Source organism: Brassica napus, chromosome C3, assembly GCF_020379485.1.
Source record: "Brassica napus cultivar Da-Ae chromosome C3, Da-Ae, whole genome shotgun sequence".
NCBI classification, from domain to species: domain Eukaryota; kingdom Viridiplantae; phylum Streptophyta; class Magnoliopsida; order Brassicales; family Brassicaceae; genus Brassica; species Brassica napus.
In genome coordinates, this window is record NC_063446.1 from 44861868 (window position 1) to 44874929 (window position 13062).

Genomic DNA, 13062 nt, shown 5'->3' on the forward strand with positions numbered 1-13062 from the left:
TAAGCCGCGAGACATCGTTGCGACTTTGATTCTTGTACGTGATGAGAGAGGAGACCTGCATGACCAGGAGAGTCATCTGCGTAATGCAGTAGGTCAGAGGAGAGATGTTCAGGGGGCTGCAATCCCTGAGTCCGATACTGATGCTACAGGCGCTACTCTACCTGTAGATGAGGCCGCTCGATCCAGAACATTGGCTGGCTACAACCGTCCAGATCAGTTCTACACTAACAGATCAGCCATTCGACCTCCAACTATTCAGAGGGATTTCGAGTTGAAGCCGCAGTACTACACACTCGTGGGAAGACACCCTACTATGGGTTATCTCACGAGCATCCTATTGACCATCTGGAGAGGTTCGAGGATCTTATATCTGCTATTAAAGTCGAGGGAGTCTCTGAAGACTACCTACTATGCAAGCTCTTCAAGTCCTCACTTGCTAGAGATGCTTCGCATTGGCTTGAGCAACTACCACCAGGATCTCTAACATCCTGGAGCGACATCAAGAATGCATTCTTATGCAACTTCTTTGATGAAGTGCGTGCTGAAGACTTGAGGAGCAAGATTGCTACATTCACTCAGGAGCCTGCAGAATCATTCAGAAGCTCCTGGATCAGATTCAAGTCTTACCAGAGAGACTGTCTACACCATGGATTCAATGAAGTACAACTGCTCAGTACTTTCTACAGAGGCATCGCGGTGGAGTACCAGATGGCTCTTGATGCTTCCAGCAATGGGAACTTCAACACTAGGAATCCAGAGGAGGCAGTGAATGTTAGGGTATTTTTATGTACAAGCGATCTGTGCTCAGCTCTACGGAATGATAGGAGAAAAGGAATGTTGTTGAGTGTATTATCCTGCTTCGATAGTTGATAAACCAGGAGATCTTGCTCTTAGGATACTGCCATATGGGTATGGGCCAGTATATGTCGTCGGTGCCTTTGTAGCAGCAGGGGAGATTTGTCGTTAGGCGGGGGCCGCCTACCGATAGTGAAGATCCCATGGTGTTCTTGATCTATGATTGATGGTTCCTTCTACCAGGGTCGGTCCTTGGGTGTCTCATGATCTGTAGTTGATGGTTCCGACCATTAGGGGCGGTCCCTGAGCGTCTAGGTGTGGAACCGTGGAAGGTGTTTGGGTTTATAGCTGCATCCTTCAGTGGGGATTTCCTACGTACCCTTCAGTGAGTGATCAAGCCGTTCGTAGTTCATGTATATGGAGGCATAGAGCCTAGATGGGTGCGGAGCCTGATTGAGGCACGTAGCCTGATGGAGGCGCGTAGCTTAATGGAGGCACGTAGCCTTGGGAGCACGGGGTTCTAGTGGGCACATGGCCTGATGGGCACGTAGCCTTGGGATCACTTAGCTCTATAGTTGGTAGGAGTCATCTTTTCTAGGGGGTACATGGCCGGAACAGATGGTAGACCTGTCAATATGCTGCAGTGAGCATGATGTATCGAGGTGCTTCAGTGAGCGTGGAAGGACCCTGCTGATGAGCTGGAGATAATGGCCTGAGCCAGTAAGTAGAGTTGTAGACGTGCTGCAGGGAGCATATATCTTCCACTGGTCAATAGTAACCACCTGAGTCAGCCTATCATAGGTGTGTCGAAGAAGAAGGTCTTCTAGGTATGAAACCTTGCCTTGGCGGCTGTGGAATTGTGAGATCTGGTCAAGGACGTCTCGGCCCCCTTTCTTTAGGTTTAGAAACCTATAATTATAGTGGAGGTCGTGCCTCTCTCTTGGGATTTGGAAATAATCATTATATCCTTAGATAATATAATATTTCTATTTTTCTTAAGGGAGGTCATATGTATTGGAATACTTCCTCTTTCTCTCGGATTTAGGGAGTTTCCCTCTTGTCCAAGCTGGTTACTTTATTAAAGGAAGATTTTCATTTATCTTAAGGCAGGATAAATCACTCGGCCTAGAAGCCGAAGGCTGGAGGCAGGGACCCAGACCCAGGGGAAGGGACCCAGACCCGGGGTTAGGGACCCAGATCCGGGGGTAGGAACCCGGAACCTGGAGGCAGGAACCTGGAAGCCGGAAGCTGGAGTAATCCCTTCATTGGAAATAACACGGTTTTCTTCATTGGACTTCGTGAGTTGCACCGTAGTATCAAGTTCCTCGTTGAGTTTGGAGTAGGACGTTGGCTCATAGCCTAGGCCATCAAACTTCCTTGTCGGTAATGCTCAGATGTACGCTCGGCGTGAAAGGATTTACAGCCTGATTGGAGATGTATGACCCGGAGAAATGGACAAAAATCCTTGACCCCATGCAGAGACATGGTAGACATGCGTCAATGGGCATGTGTTTGGTCTCTAGTTGTACCCTTGATTCCGATGACCTGGAAGTGGACAATCAGAAAGAACCACCATGTAGGACCTAGTAAATGCTCTAAAGGCGGACATCACTGTCGCGTATGACTCAAGTTGAGCCTATAACACTTTCTTCTTCTCTTTTATAAGGATGAGACGTTGCCCCCATGGGGGGATTGATCAAAGTTGGCCGAAGGTTTGATGGAGAAGCCGGGAACTTCCGCATAAAGGATGATGCTTCTGCTCATACCCCAGATGCTTGTGTTGCTCATGTAGCTATACTTGGCCTTAGTTCAGGCAGGACTTCAGTTTGCATTTCTTGGGCTCTCTGGTTCCATGAATCGTGTGGAGGAGTGTATGGGTCAGGACCTAGGAATTCTGAGAGGGAGAATCTTGGCGAGGCTAAGGATTAGGGGGATGAGGAGGTTTAATAAGACCCGGAGGCCGAAACTGAGGATCCTCATGCTTGATCCTGCTGGCTTTGCTTGCGCCTCTTGAGCTTGTAAAAGCTGTAATCGACTGTCATTCAGGTATTCGTGCCGGTCTCCTTATTGCGTTTAGCATACTTGATAATCCTTGAGGTTTTGATGTTGTAGTTGTAGCTTCTTGCCTCGTCTCGGGATTGTACCTTGACTTTTGGCAGGGGGGACGTTCAGCATGTTCGTCTTGGTACTTGGAGATAACCTAGTTGGCTCTTGGTCCCGGAGTAGAATTCTTGGACATGTTGTTTGTGGTGAGCAGTGTCCATGCTGAATAGAGAAGGTGGAACCGCTAGTTGAACTCGACCATTGATTCTTGGCCACTCTCAACTATGTAATATTACAATCTACCCCTGGAGATAGGCTACAATCAATGCTAGGATGGCCTTGTCTCGTGCTTTCTTGGAACCTGGAGGATCCTGGGCATGTTTTCCCAAAATCTGCAGATTTAGAGATACATCCTTCTGAAACTAATGGCTCGTGGATGCAATTCTTCATAAATCGGAGATTGTATGGACTTTTTGTCTAGGAACCCGGAGACTGGATGGACTTTCATCCTGGAACCCGAAGGCTGGATGGGCTTTCGTTCCTGGAACCCGGAAGCTGGATGGACTTTCGTCCTGGAACCCGGAGACTGGTTGAACTTTTGTCCAGGAACCTGATGGTCGTGTGGACCTTCAAGGGGACCTTCTCGTATATCTTTTCGACTCGAAGTCGCCTCCGTCGGGTAGACTCTCGTTGATTGCTAGGTATGCTTTTTGGAGAAGTGTCTTCCTTTATCAAAACCTGGGAGCGTCTTCTAGTGCGTCGTCCAGCTACCCTTGGGAAGACTTACAGATGCAACCAGATCTGTTAGGTTCGTGAACTTGGAGTATAGGGATGCGTCACATTCCACCTTCCGTAGATGGATTACTCGTGAATTTTTCCCAAGAGATAGGAGGTCTCTCTTATGGACCCGGATATTCAATAGCTGGATCCTGGGATCGAACGGAACCCGGAGATGTTGTTGGGATTCGAAGGTCGTTTCTGGAGCCCGGAGGCTGCCCTAGACCCGGCGGTCACCTTTAGAACCCGGAGGTTGAGTAAGGACCCGGAGGTCATTTGGGAACCCGGAGGTTCCTTCAGACCTTGAGGTCGTATTTAGGACCCGGAGGTCGTTTTGAACCTGGGGGTTGCTCTGGACCCGGAGGTTGCTTTGGACCCGGAGGCCGTTTGCGAACCCGGAGGCCGTTTGCGAACCCGGAGGTTCCTTCAGACCCTGAGGTCGTATTTAGGACGCAGAGGACGAATAAAGACCCGAAGGTCGTTTAAGAACCCAGAGGTTCCTTCAGACCTTGAGGTCTTATTTAGGACCCGGAGGTCGAATAAGGACCCGTATGTCGTTTGGGAACCCGGAGGTTCCTTCAGACCCTGAGGTCGTATTTAGGACCCGGAGGTCATTTTGAACCCGGGGTATGATAAGAACCTGGAGGTTTACCTTTTCCAGACCCTGAGATCTTTCCAGGACCTGGAGACTGCATGGGGACCCGAAGGTTCATAATAACCCGGGGGTTCTGATCTAATAACCCTGAGGTTATCTTTAGACCCGGAGTTCGTAAGAACCCGGAATATTAGGTTTTACAGGGACCATACTCTGCCTTCCTAGGCAAGACTGCTCCTGGTACCTGTTCGGATTTCGGATTCTGCCGCTCGGAAGCTGGCCACTATCGAGTTCCTATGTTGTATTCTACTTCTGCGGGAAGTCACTGACAGGCTTAGAGGGTGCTGGTGTGGGTGTTATGACCCAAGTGCCAGGCTTCGCTGCTTTCCACGTCTGGAGAAGCAGGGTTTTAACTGCTCCATGTATTTCACAGTATTTTTCCAATAAATATACCATGTGTTCTCTGTATTGTGTAGCTCGTAGAATTTTAATACATATACTTTTCACAATGGTACTCTAGAGACCCCGATGCGCCTTAGGCTGCACAAGGGTTTTAGGTAGTTTTGACAGCACACTCATGCTTGCGCAGATCCATTCTTGCTTTATGTCTCATATCCATTGTCGATCCCTGTACAAACTCTGAGTTTGAATATAGTACTTTGCGTTTGTACTTATGCCTCCTGCGTTGTTGCAGGATTTGGCATGTTTCATACGATGCTCCCTGCGTAAGAGTAAGCGTGTAAGCTCCTTATGCAGTACTTTGCATGTTATGTAATATGCTCCCTGCCTGAGAGTAAACATGTAAGCTCCTCAGGCAGTACTTTGCATTATAAGTTATATGCTCCCTGCCTGAGAGTAAGCATGTAAGCTCCTCAGGCAGTACTTTTGCATTATATGTAATATGCTCCCTGCCTGAGAGTAAGCGTATACGCTCCTCAGGCAGTACTTTGCATTATATGTACTCTGTGTCCTGCATGGGAGTAGGCTCATGAGCTTTCATGCAGGAGTACTATATTTGACCGCATACTATGGCTTTTTCTAGTCCATTCCTGCGATTGTCAAATATTTTCCAGCGTCATATGTGTGGGTTTTCCACTTATGCGCAAGATCATAGGATCTAGTAATCCCTTTTATTGATCTGGAGGCAGGGATGGATGCAGGGGTCGGAGCCAGAGCTTCTCTCAACAGGAACCTGGAGGCCGGTGTCCTGCCCGAGGCATGGATGATTTTTCCCAACCAGTTTGCCTCTTATTTCTCGATTTCGTCCTCGAACTCGGGGAATAACCTGTGCACTCAAGTCAACCGGAGTTGCTCATTCTCAGCAGGCTTCCCCTGGACAGGACATCGCTCTAGTAATCCTTCTTTCCCAGGTTCTTCTCAGGTCTGTACCGTGTTCGGACCGGGAGGAGAACAAATTTCCCCGGGACAGACCGGGGTCTAGTAGATGTTTTTGGGTTTAAGGGGGCTCGTGGCCTGAAGTTGTTCTCTCTGGTTGGGCATCAACACCGGCTTGTCGGTGGCAGGTTCTTTGGGCTTGGCGTGAACAGGACGTCGCTCCGAAGTCTCCTTTTCTAGGTTCTTTTTAGGCTTGGGCCGTGTTTGAACCTGGAGGAGAGTCGATTTCCCCGAGATAGACAGGGGTCTAATGGATATTCCTAGGCTTGTGGCTTGTTTAGGTCTATTGACCTAGGGAGATTTAGGATCCTGGCCTTGCATGTCGATGGATGGCAAGACTCGTAGGTTTGGCTGGTGAAGATCACTTGTATCAGTTGAAATCTGCTGTAGGTGATCTGTTGCCCCGCTCGGAAGTAGGAATTCTTGATCTTGGATTCGCATTGCAGTGATAAGCGAGATCTTTCTTCCTGGCGCAGGACCTCGGGGGCGCATAGTCACATATTTCCTGGATCCGAATGGCACATGACCGGGGCGAGGAAACAAATTATCGACTTACTTCTTGCTTATGTGCCCCATGATTGGATATCGGCTGGAGAATGATCTTCTGAAGAACCTACACCTTGACTCTAGGATGGAGAAACCCAGAGTTTGTGGAACTTGTTCGCTAGGAACCCGAAGGTTTTGGGGTATACCCTTCTGAAACATGGAGGTTCCCGGATGCTGGTGAGCTTCTTCGTCTGCCTTGCCAATGACCTTTGTACCTCTGGCGTATGGAGCAATATGGTTGCTCTTTGCACCAGGACGGCACTCCATTTGTGCTTCTGTTCTTTCGGGTAAAGCAACAGTACTTCTCCGTCCCTGGGCTTGGAGAGTATTGGTTGACATGGTCTCATGTGATTTTGGATCCAGATTGGTCCATAGGCAGGGATTGACCTGGGGTTTGGAGTCAGAATCCGTTGTTTGGATAGAAGGGGTTGGCGTATTCTATCGCGTATCAGGAGATGATTGTTCATCCTCGAATATTGATTTTCTCATATTCCTTCGATTTCCTTCTTTGCAGGCGTCGTTCGATGACTCGTTCTAGCTGCTCTCTGCCCCCGCTTGGGTGAGCCACTCTCAGCGTTTCACGATGTCTTTTAACGTCCAGGCCGCTCTCTGCTTCCCTTTGGGTGAGCCACTCTCAGCATTTTCTGGACGTCATTCGATGACTCATCGCCTCGTCTTGAATCTCCTTTGCCACAGGCATGTTGATGGGAGTTGTTGATGTGTGTAGCCCCGTGGGTTAACGCTAAGCTCATCTGCCCCTGCTTTCCTCGTCGTCGTGTCTTACTCATAGGTATATCAGGGTACATGGCCAGGAAAAGCGGTAGTAAGGTGGTCGGAACCCTGGATCCGGAACCTGGAAGCTGAAACCCGGAACCCAGAGGTTAGGCTTTTCCTTTTGGATGAATAGTAGCGGGAACATGTGTTATCCGGCTTCTTTTACTCCCATTTGCTCCAAATGAGTAGAGGGTATGAAGACCAGCACTCCTTGATGTAGTATTAGCATTTTCCCTGGCTCCTTTGCAGGAGGTAGAGCAGCAGTGTTCTCGGCACTTAGGCAAGCTTTCTTCGCGGAACAACTCCAATGGAATTCGACGAGTACTCAAAGGCGTTCTATCCACCTAGCTATCAGGCTTATCTAGGATTCCACTACCACTTAGATTCTAGAACCTAAAGAGAAAGGTGGTTCTCCAGTTACCTCTTAGTGGTTGTATGGTATGCCTGCAGTATTTCCAGGAGCTCTTCTTCTGACTCATCCTGTCTGGAAGCATTGATGGCGTCTAGGGCTTGCTATGTTGCTGCTAGTTGACTACCCGCTGATATTGATGTTGGTGATGACTGCTCACGTTGGGCCCAAAGGGCTAGAGGCTTGATATATTGTTAAGACCCGGAACCAGCAGGAACCAAAGATTGTAGAGGTCGGCTTTGAGGTTGGGACCCGGAACCGGCAGGAACCAACGACTGTAGAGGTCTGACTTGTGGTTTAGGCCCGAGACCAGCAGGAACCGAAGACTGTAGAGGTCTGACTTGTGGTTTAGGCCCGGGACCAGCAGGGACTAGCAGGAACTAGTAGGTAATTCCCTTATTGGATCTTGCTACTGATGTTAGCCTGGTGCTATCCCCCCTTGGAGAGGTGTTTCCAGCCGGGTGAACCATGGATCTGGTTAGAAGAAGTTGTTTCTTGCCCCCAGGTGGCTGGGGTTGAGAGATTTTGCAGGAATAGATGTAATGTCTCTTCCGCCTATCACATTATCACGTAGTTTAAAACTGCCCCTCCTTCTAGCGCCAAACTGTTAGGGTATTTTTGTGTAAAAGCGATCCGTGTTCAGCTCTACGGAATGATAGGAGGAAGGAGACATGTCGTTGAGTGTATTCTCCTGCTTCGATAGTTGATAAACCAGGAGATCTTGCTCTTAGGATACTGCCATATGGGTATGGGCCAGTATATGTCGTCGGTGCCTTAGTAGTAGCAGGGGAGATTGGTCGTTAGGCGGGGTCTGCCTACCGATAGTGAAGATCCCAGGGTCTTCTTGATCTATGATTGATGGTTCCGACTACCAGGATCGGTCCTTGGGTGTCTCCTGATCAGTAGTTAATGGTTCTGACCATTAGGGGCGGTCCCTGAGCGTCTAGGTGTAAAACCGTGGAAGGTGTAATGGTCCTGCTTTAGCTGCGCCTTAGCGCGGCTGGCGACATCTTCCTCCCATTTAACATGTGCCCAGGCTCGGGACATGACGTCTTCCATGGTCTTGCACTGATATTTGGTCAGCTCCTTATAGACGTCCCCGTCGGGGAGCAAACCTCTCTTGAAGGTGGAGATGGCAGTGGCGATGCTGCATTCGGGAATGGCTACCTTCTCTTGATTGAAGCGGGCTATATAGCCTCGCAGGGGTTCCACCCGATGCTGGAGGATTTCATAGAGACCATCAGAGGTTTTCTCCAGGTCCCTGCTGCTGGCGAATTGTTCTACGAACTTGCTGGAACTACAATGATTTGAGTATGAACCCTCGTTCTAGCCGCCTAGCTCTAATCTCTAAGTCTTGAAGTGTCGATCCCTTGCTCTAGGGTTTTGGCTCCCCTTATATAATTGTTTTAGGTCGGCCTTAGTCGGTTGAAGTAGGTTAAAGTCTTCCATAATCGGAAATATGGAAGGTTCTCCTTATCGGAAGTTTTCCTTTTCCCGGAGGAAGGGGGTGGTCCAAGGGACAGAACCCGGAGTACTTCCTAGTGGGGACCCGGAGTACTTCCTAACGGGGACCCGGGGTGTCTCCTAGCGGGGACCCAGAGGCCGGTGTCTTGCCTGGGGTCTGGAAGAATTCAATACCAGAGTATTTTTCCCCAGCAGATGCTTCCCTCATAGACTTACGGATCATGCGTGAGTCAGCAGGCTCCTTCTTTGAAGGACCTAGAAATCATCTCCTCATTGTTTCCTGGTACGGAGATGTATGTACCTGAAATAGAAGAAAAAAATTTATGAGAATAAAACCTAGACTAAATCTAACTAAACAAGATCTAATGGCGATCGAAGCTCCCCGGAAACGGCGCCAAATTTGATATCACTCAAATTACCCTAAGGAGTGATTAATACTCTCTCAAATAAGAGGTCGAGTTGTAGTACTTAGGGATCGAATCCATAGGGAGCTAGGGAACACAGTAGGTCTAATAGTTATATGATTAAGCTAGGCTAATAGTTTATTAATGTAGTAAATATAGTAAATTACAGTGGCGAACAAGGTAGCTGTTCTTATGGGACTGAGAGTTGTTTGATGGAAGGATGGTTGCTAGATCTAGGGTTTATGTACATGAATTGTAATAGATAAGATGCTAGGACTCAACCGCTCACTTTATAACACTATCGATTGACGGTCGAGTGTCGATGTCGATTGATGGTTGTGGCGAGTTGATTACCACTAAGAATGGTCGATCGGCTCTCACGTATTTCTAACAAACCTAACTCAATCAGAATATTATCAGGCAAAGAATCTACTCTCGCAGTATCCTATGTCGTAAGTTCAGGATTTAGTTAATTACTCTCGAACCATGCATTAAGAATACTTCTAATTAATGGGTATCAATTCTCTAACAATCCTATTTTGGGGCTAGTTCATCAGAGCCATATAGAACCCTAAACCTAACAGGTGAATCTACTCAGACATGATAGTTGTCACAGAAATCGTAGATGAATAGAAGAAATTGCAATAGATATTAAAACCAAAACCAATGGAGTTCCAAGAGGACTCTCAAGGAGTTCCTCTCTTCTCTCCTAACCTATAACTATGAATGAGAGAAAGTGTAGCCGTCAACAATGGCTTAGAAAATACATAAATAAGGTTTTAGGTCGTCCAAGGGTATTCTGGTAATTTGTGGTTGCGTATGGGCTTCAGTCGGTCATAAAATATGCTCAGCCCGTATTCTGGAATCACCGTCGATCGACACCAAGGGTCACCGTCGATCGACATTCCTTCATCTCCTCGACAGCTTCCTCTCGCGAGGCAGACTGCCCACTCTTCAGTAAAACGGGCATAACGTTTGCTGCATGATGCTGATTGACCTCAAACCGGCGGCATTGGAAAGCTAACTCAAAGCTCTATCTTCTTCTAAAATATTGTCTCAATCTTACGGTGGGAAGGTCTCCATCCATAGCTAAACATCTAACGCGTATGTAGCTCTGCACTCAAAAGGTTCCAAAAGACACCAAAATCACCACTTTCTTAGACACCAAAGTCACCACTTTCTTAGACACCAAAGTCACCACTTTTTTCCAAATCGTCTTTGAACCTGTAAACATTCTAAATAGACTCTATATCGTAGTAATTAGTTATTAAAACACTTACCATGGCTAAAAGTGGATAAAATCCATGGCCAGTAAACTAGAGTCCAGTTTAATCGATTTAATATTAGTATGACTAGCACTAACCGGGATGTTGATGGTTTACAACAAACTATACTGTATCTCTTGTAAGCGCCAAGATGGAAACTTGACAGAATTTGAGAGACAAGTGTTGAGTTGTTTATTCTTAGGACCTACTCTTACAAATTCAATGAGATCAACTTCGTCTTTCCACTACAAAAATTTACTTAGATAGCTACCGATTATTTTGTAGCTATCACACACAATCCGTAGCTAAAATCAGCTTACGACAGATAGCAACAAATTAATTCTTGCACCGACGCTAAACTCGATCCGTAGCCATTTTGTAGCTATTTAGCAATGAACTAGCAATAGCCATTTCCGTAGCCAATAGCAACAATATAGCTACAACTTATTTTATTGCTAGTTAGTGACAAATATAGCTACAGACTTTTTGTAACCACATTATGATTTAAATAATTTAAATTTAAAATAAAATTATTTATTTAAAATTATATTTAATTCTCAAAATTAAATAAATTTTAAATTTAATTTCAGACATAATTGAACAAAAATTAACTTGTCTAATACTAAAATGTTAACATTGTAAAAACTAAATACAAAAAGTTCTAGAACTACTAAATTTTTTGTTGAAAACCCAGCTTCTCCAAAGCTTTAATTGGTCATCTTGTCCGTGATGGTGATCCGTTTAGAAATCCTAGAGCTGCAGTTTAGAACTTCTTTAGTTTGAAATAACGAAAATTTACTAAGCGATAGAATCTTTAGAAGAATTAAATTCAATGAGGATTTACCCCTGAACAAATCAATGCAAAATATAAGTACAAGGCCAGGATAGCCCAAATGTAATTTCTCATTATATACAAAAAATGAAATCTCATTATATGCAATATTTTCGAAAAACTATAGTATTCATAATTAATTAGCAAATAAAAACAATTGTAACCCATTTATGACTAATTAATTTTTTTTACTACAACCAATTTATATCTAAACAGCTACAGATCGCTACAATATATTGTAATGTCTATTGTAATGTCTGAATTATTGTCAAGCTATGTAAATTTTTGTCAAGCTGTTTAGATATATTTTTGTAGACATTACAATATATATGAAGAATTATTGTAATGTCTCACAGTGAATTATGGAATTATGAAATTTATTGTTGGAGGGATTACATCGATGGAACAAAGCCCATCAAATAAACTGAATTTGTCACAGTTTATTAAGAGGCGGTCAAAGGAACACGTCGACTTGGAGGTTAAAAAAAAAGGGAAATTGGGGCACATGTGCATAACAAAAAAAAAGAAATAAAGTGTATATCCATAGCAATAATTAGGCTAGAGTATTATGTGTATTTTATGTAATATTACTTGTTTTACCCTTTGAACAATTTCAACCATTGATTTTCATTTTTTTTGTTTTTTTTCATTTTCTTTTTTCTTTTGTCTTTTTTTTTCTTCTCCCCCTCCAAATTTTATTGATGTATATTGTTTGGATCAAATATAATTCAACCAAATAATTATGTTAGTAAAGATATACATATTTTTTTTTACATATGGCATAACTTAAAATTTTTAAAACAGATTTTTAAACAATATCGGACAAAAATTATATTATACTATTCATTAAAATAAAATAGTATATTTAATTAAACGTATTTAAAACAATGTGTTACTAATACTTATAGTAGTATACTATTCTATTTGCTTAAATAGTATAATTTTTTGGAGCTCCCTCTTCTTCTACCTTCTCCCTCCTCTTCTTCTTCTTCCTTTTTCCTCCCCTTGCTCTTACTTCTCATCCTTCCTTCTTCCTCTTTCCTCCCCTTGCTCTTACTTCTCATCCTTCCTTCTCCCTCCACCTCCTCTTCCTCTCTTCTGCTGCTGCTCCTCCTCCTTAAATGCATGTTATTTTTGCATAATTTTTCTATACTTTTTCTATACTATTTACTTAATATACATAGTATGGTATAATACGTTTATTATGTTAGATATACGTGACACAAGCTTCCAGGGAGAATAAAATCAAAAATGTGTCAAATTGTCCCATCAAATAGTGATTAGCGTAGTATGGCTATATTCTTTATTTTATGTTCTCTTATGTATATACAACAAATTCTCCCAAAAAAGAATGGAGTCGACTTTATAAGAAAACGACCTATATTATAGCATAATTATTCACAATCACACAAAAATCGCACAAGAATAATGGTTTACATAGCTTTAACGTTCTTGTCAAGTTCATGATATATTTACTATTTCATCTTCTATTTATAATCAAATTTAATCAATGAGTAAACATATTTTTAATAACTTAGCATTGATTTTGTGCATTCATCTCGTATGTGCCGAATTCAAATTAAACATGCTTTTAATAAATTACAAGAATATGTAATATTGGTTTATCTTAACTTAAATTTTATTTAAAAAAGTTACATCAACATATAAATTAGTATATCTATTAATTAAATCATCGTAACTGAGAATTAAGATCAAGAAACGAAAAAAAAAAAAGATCAAGAAACGTGGATTATGGTAAATGT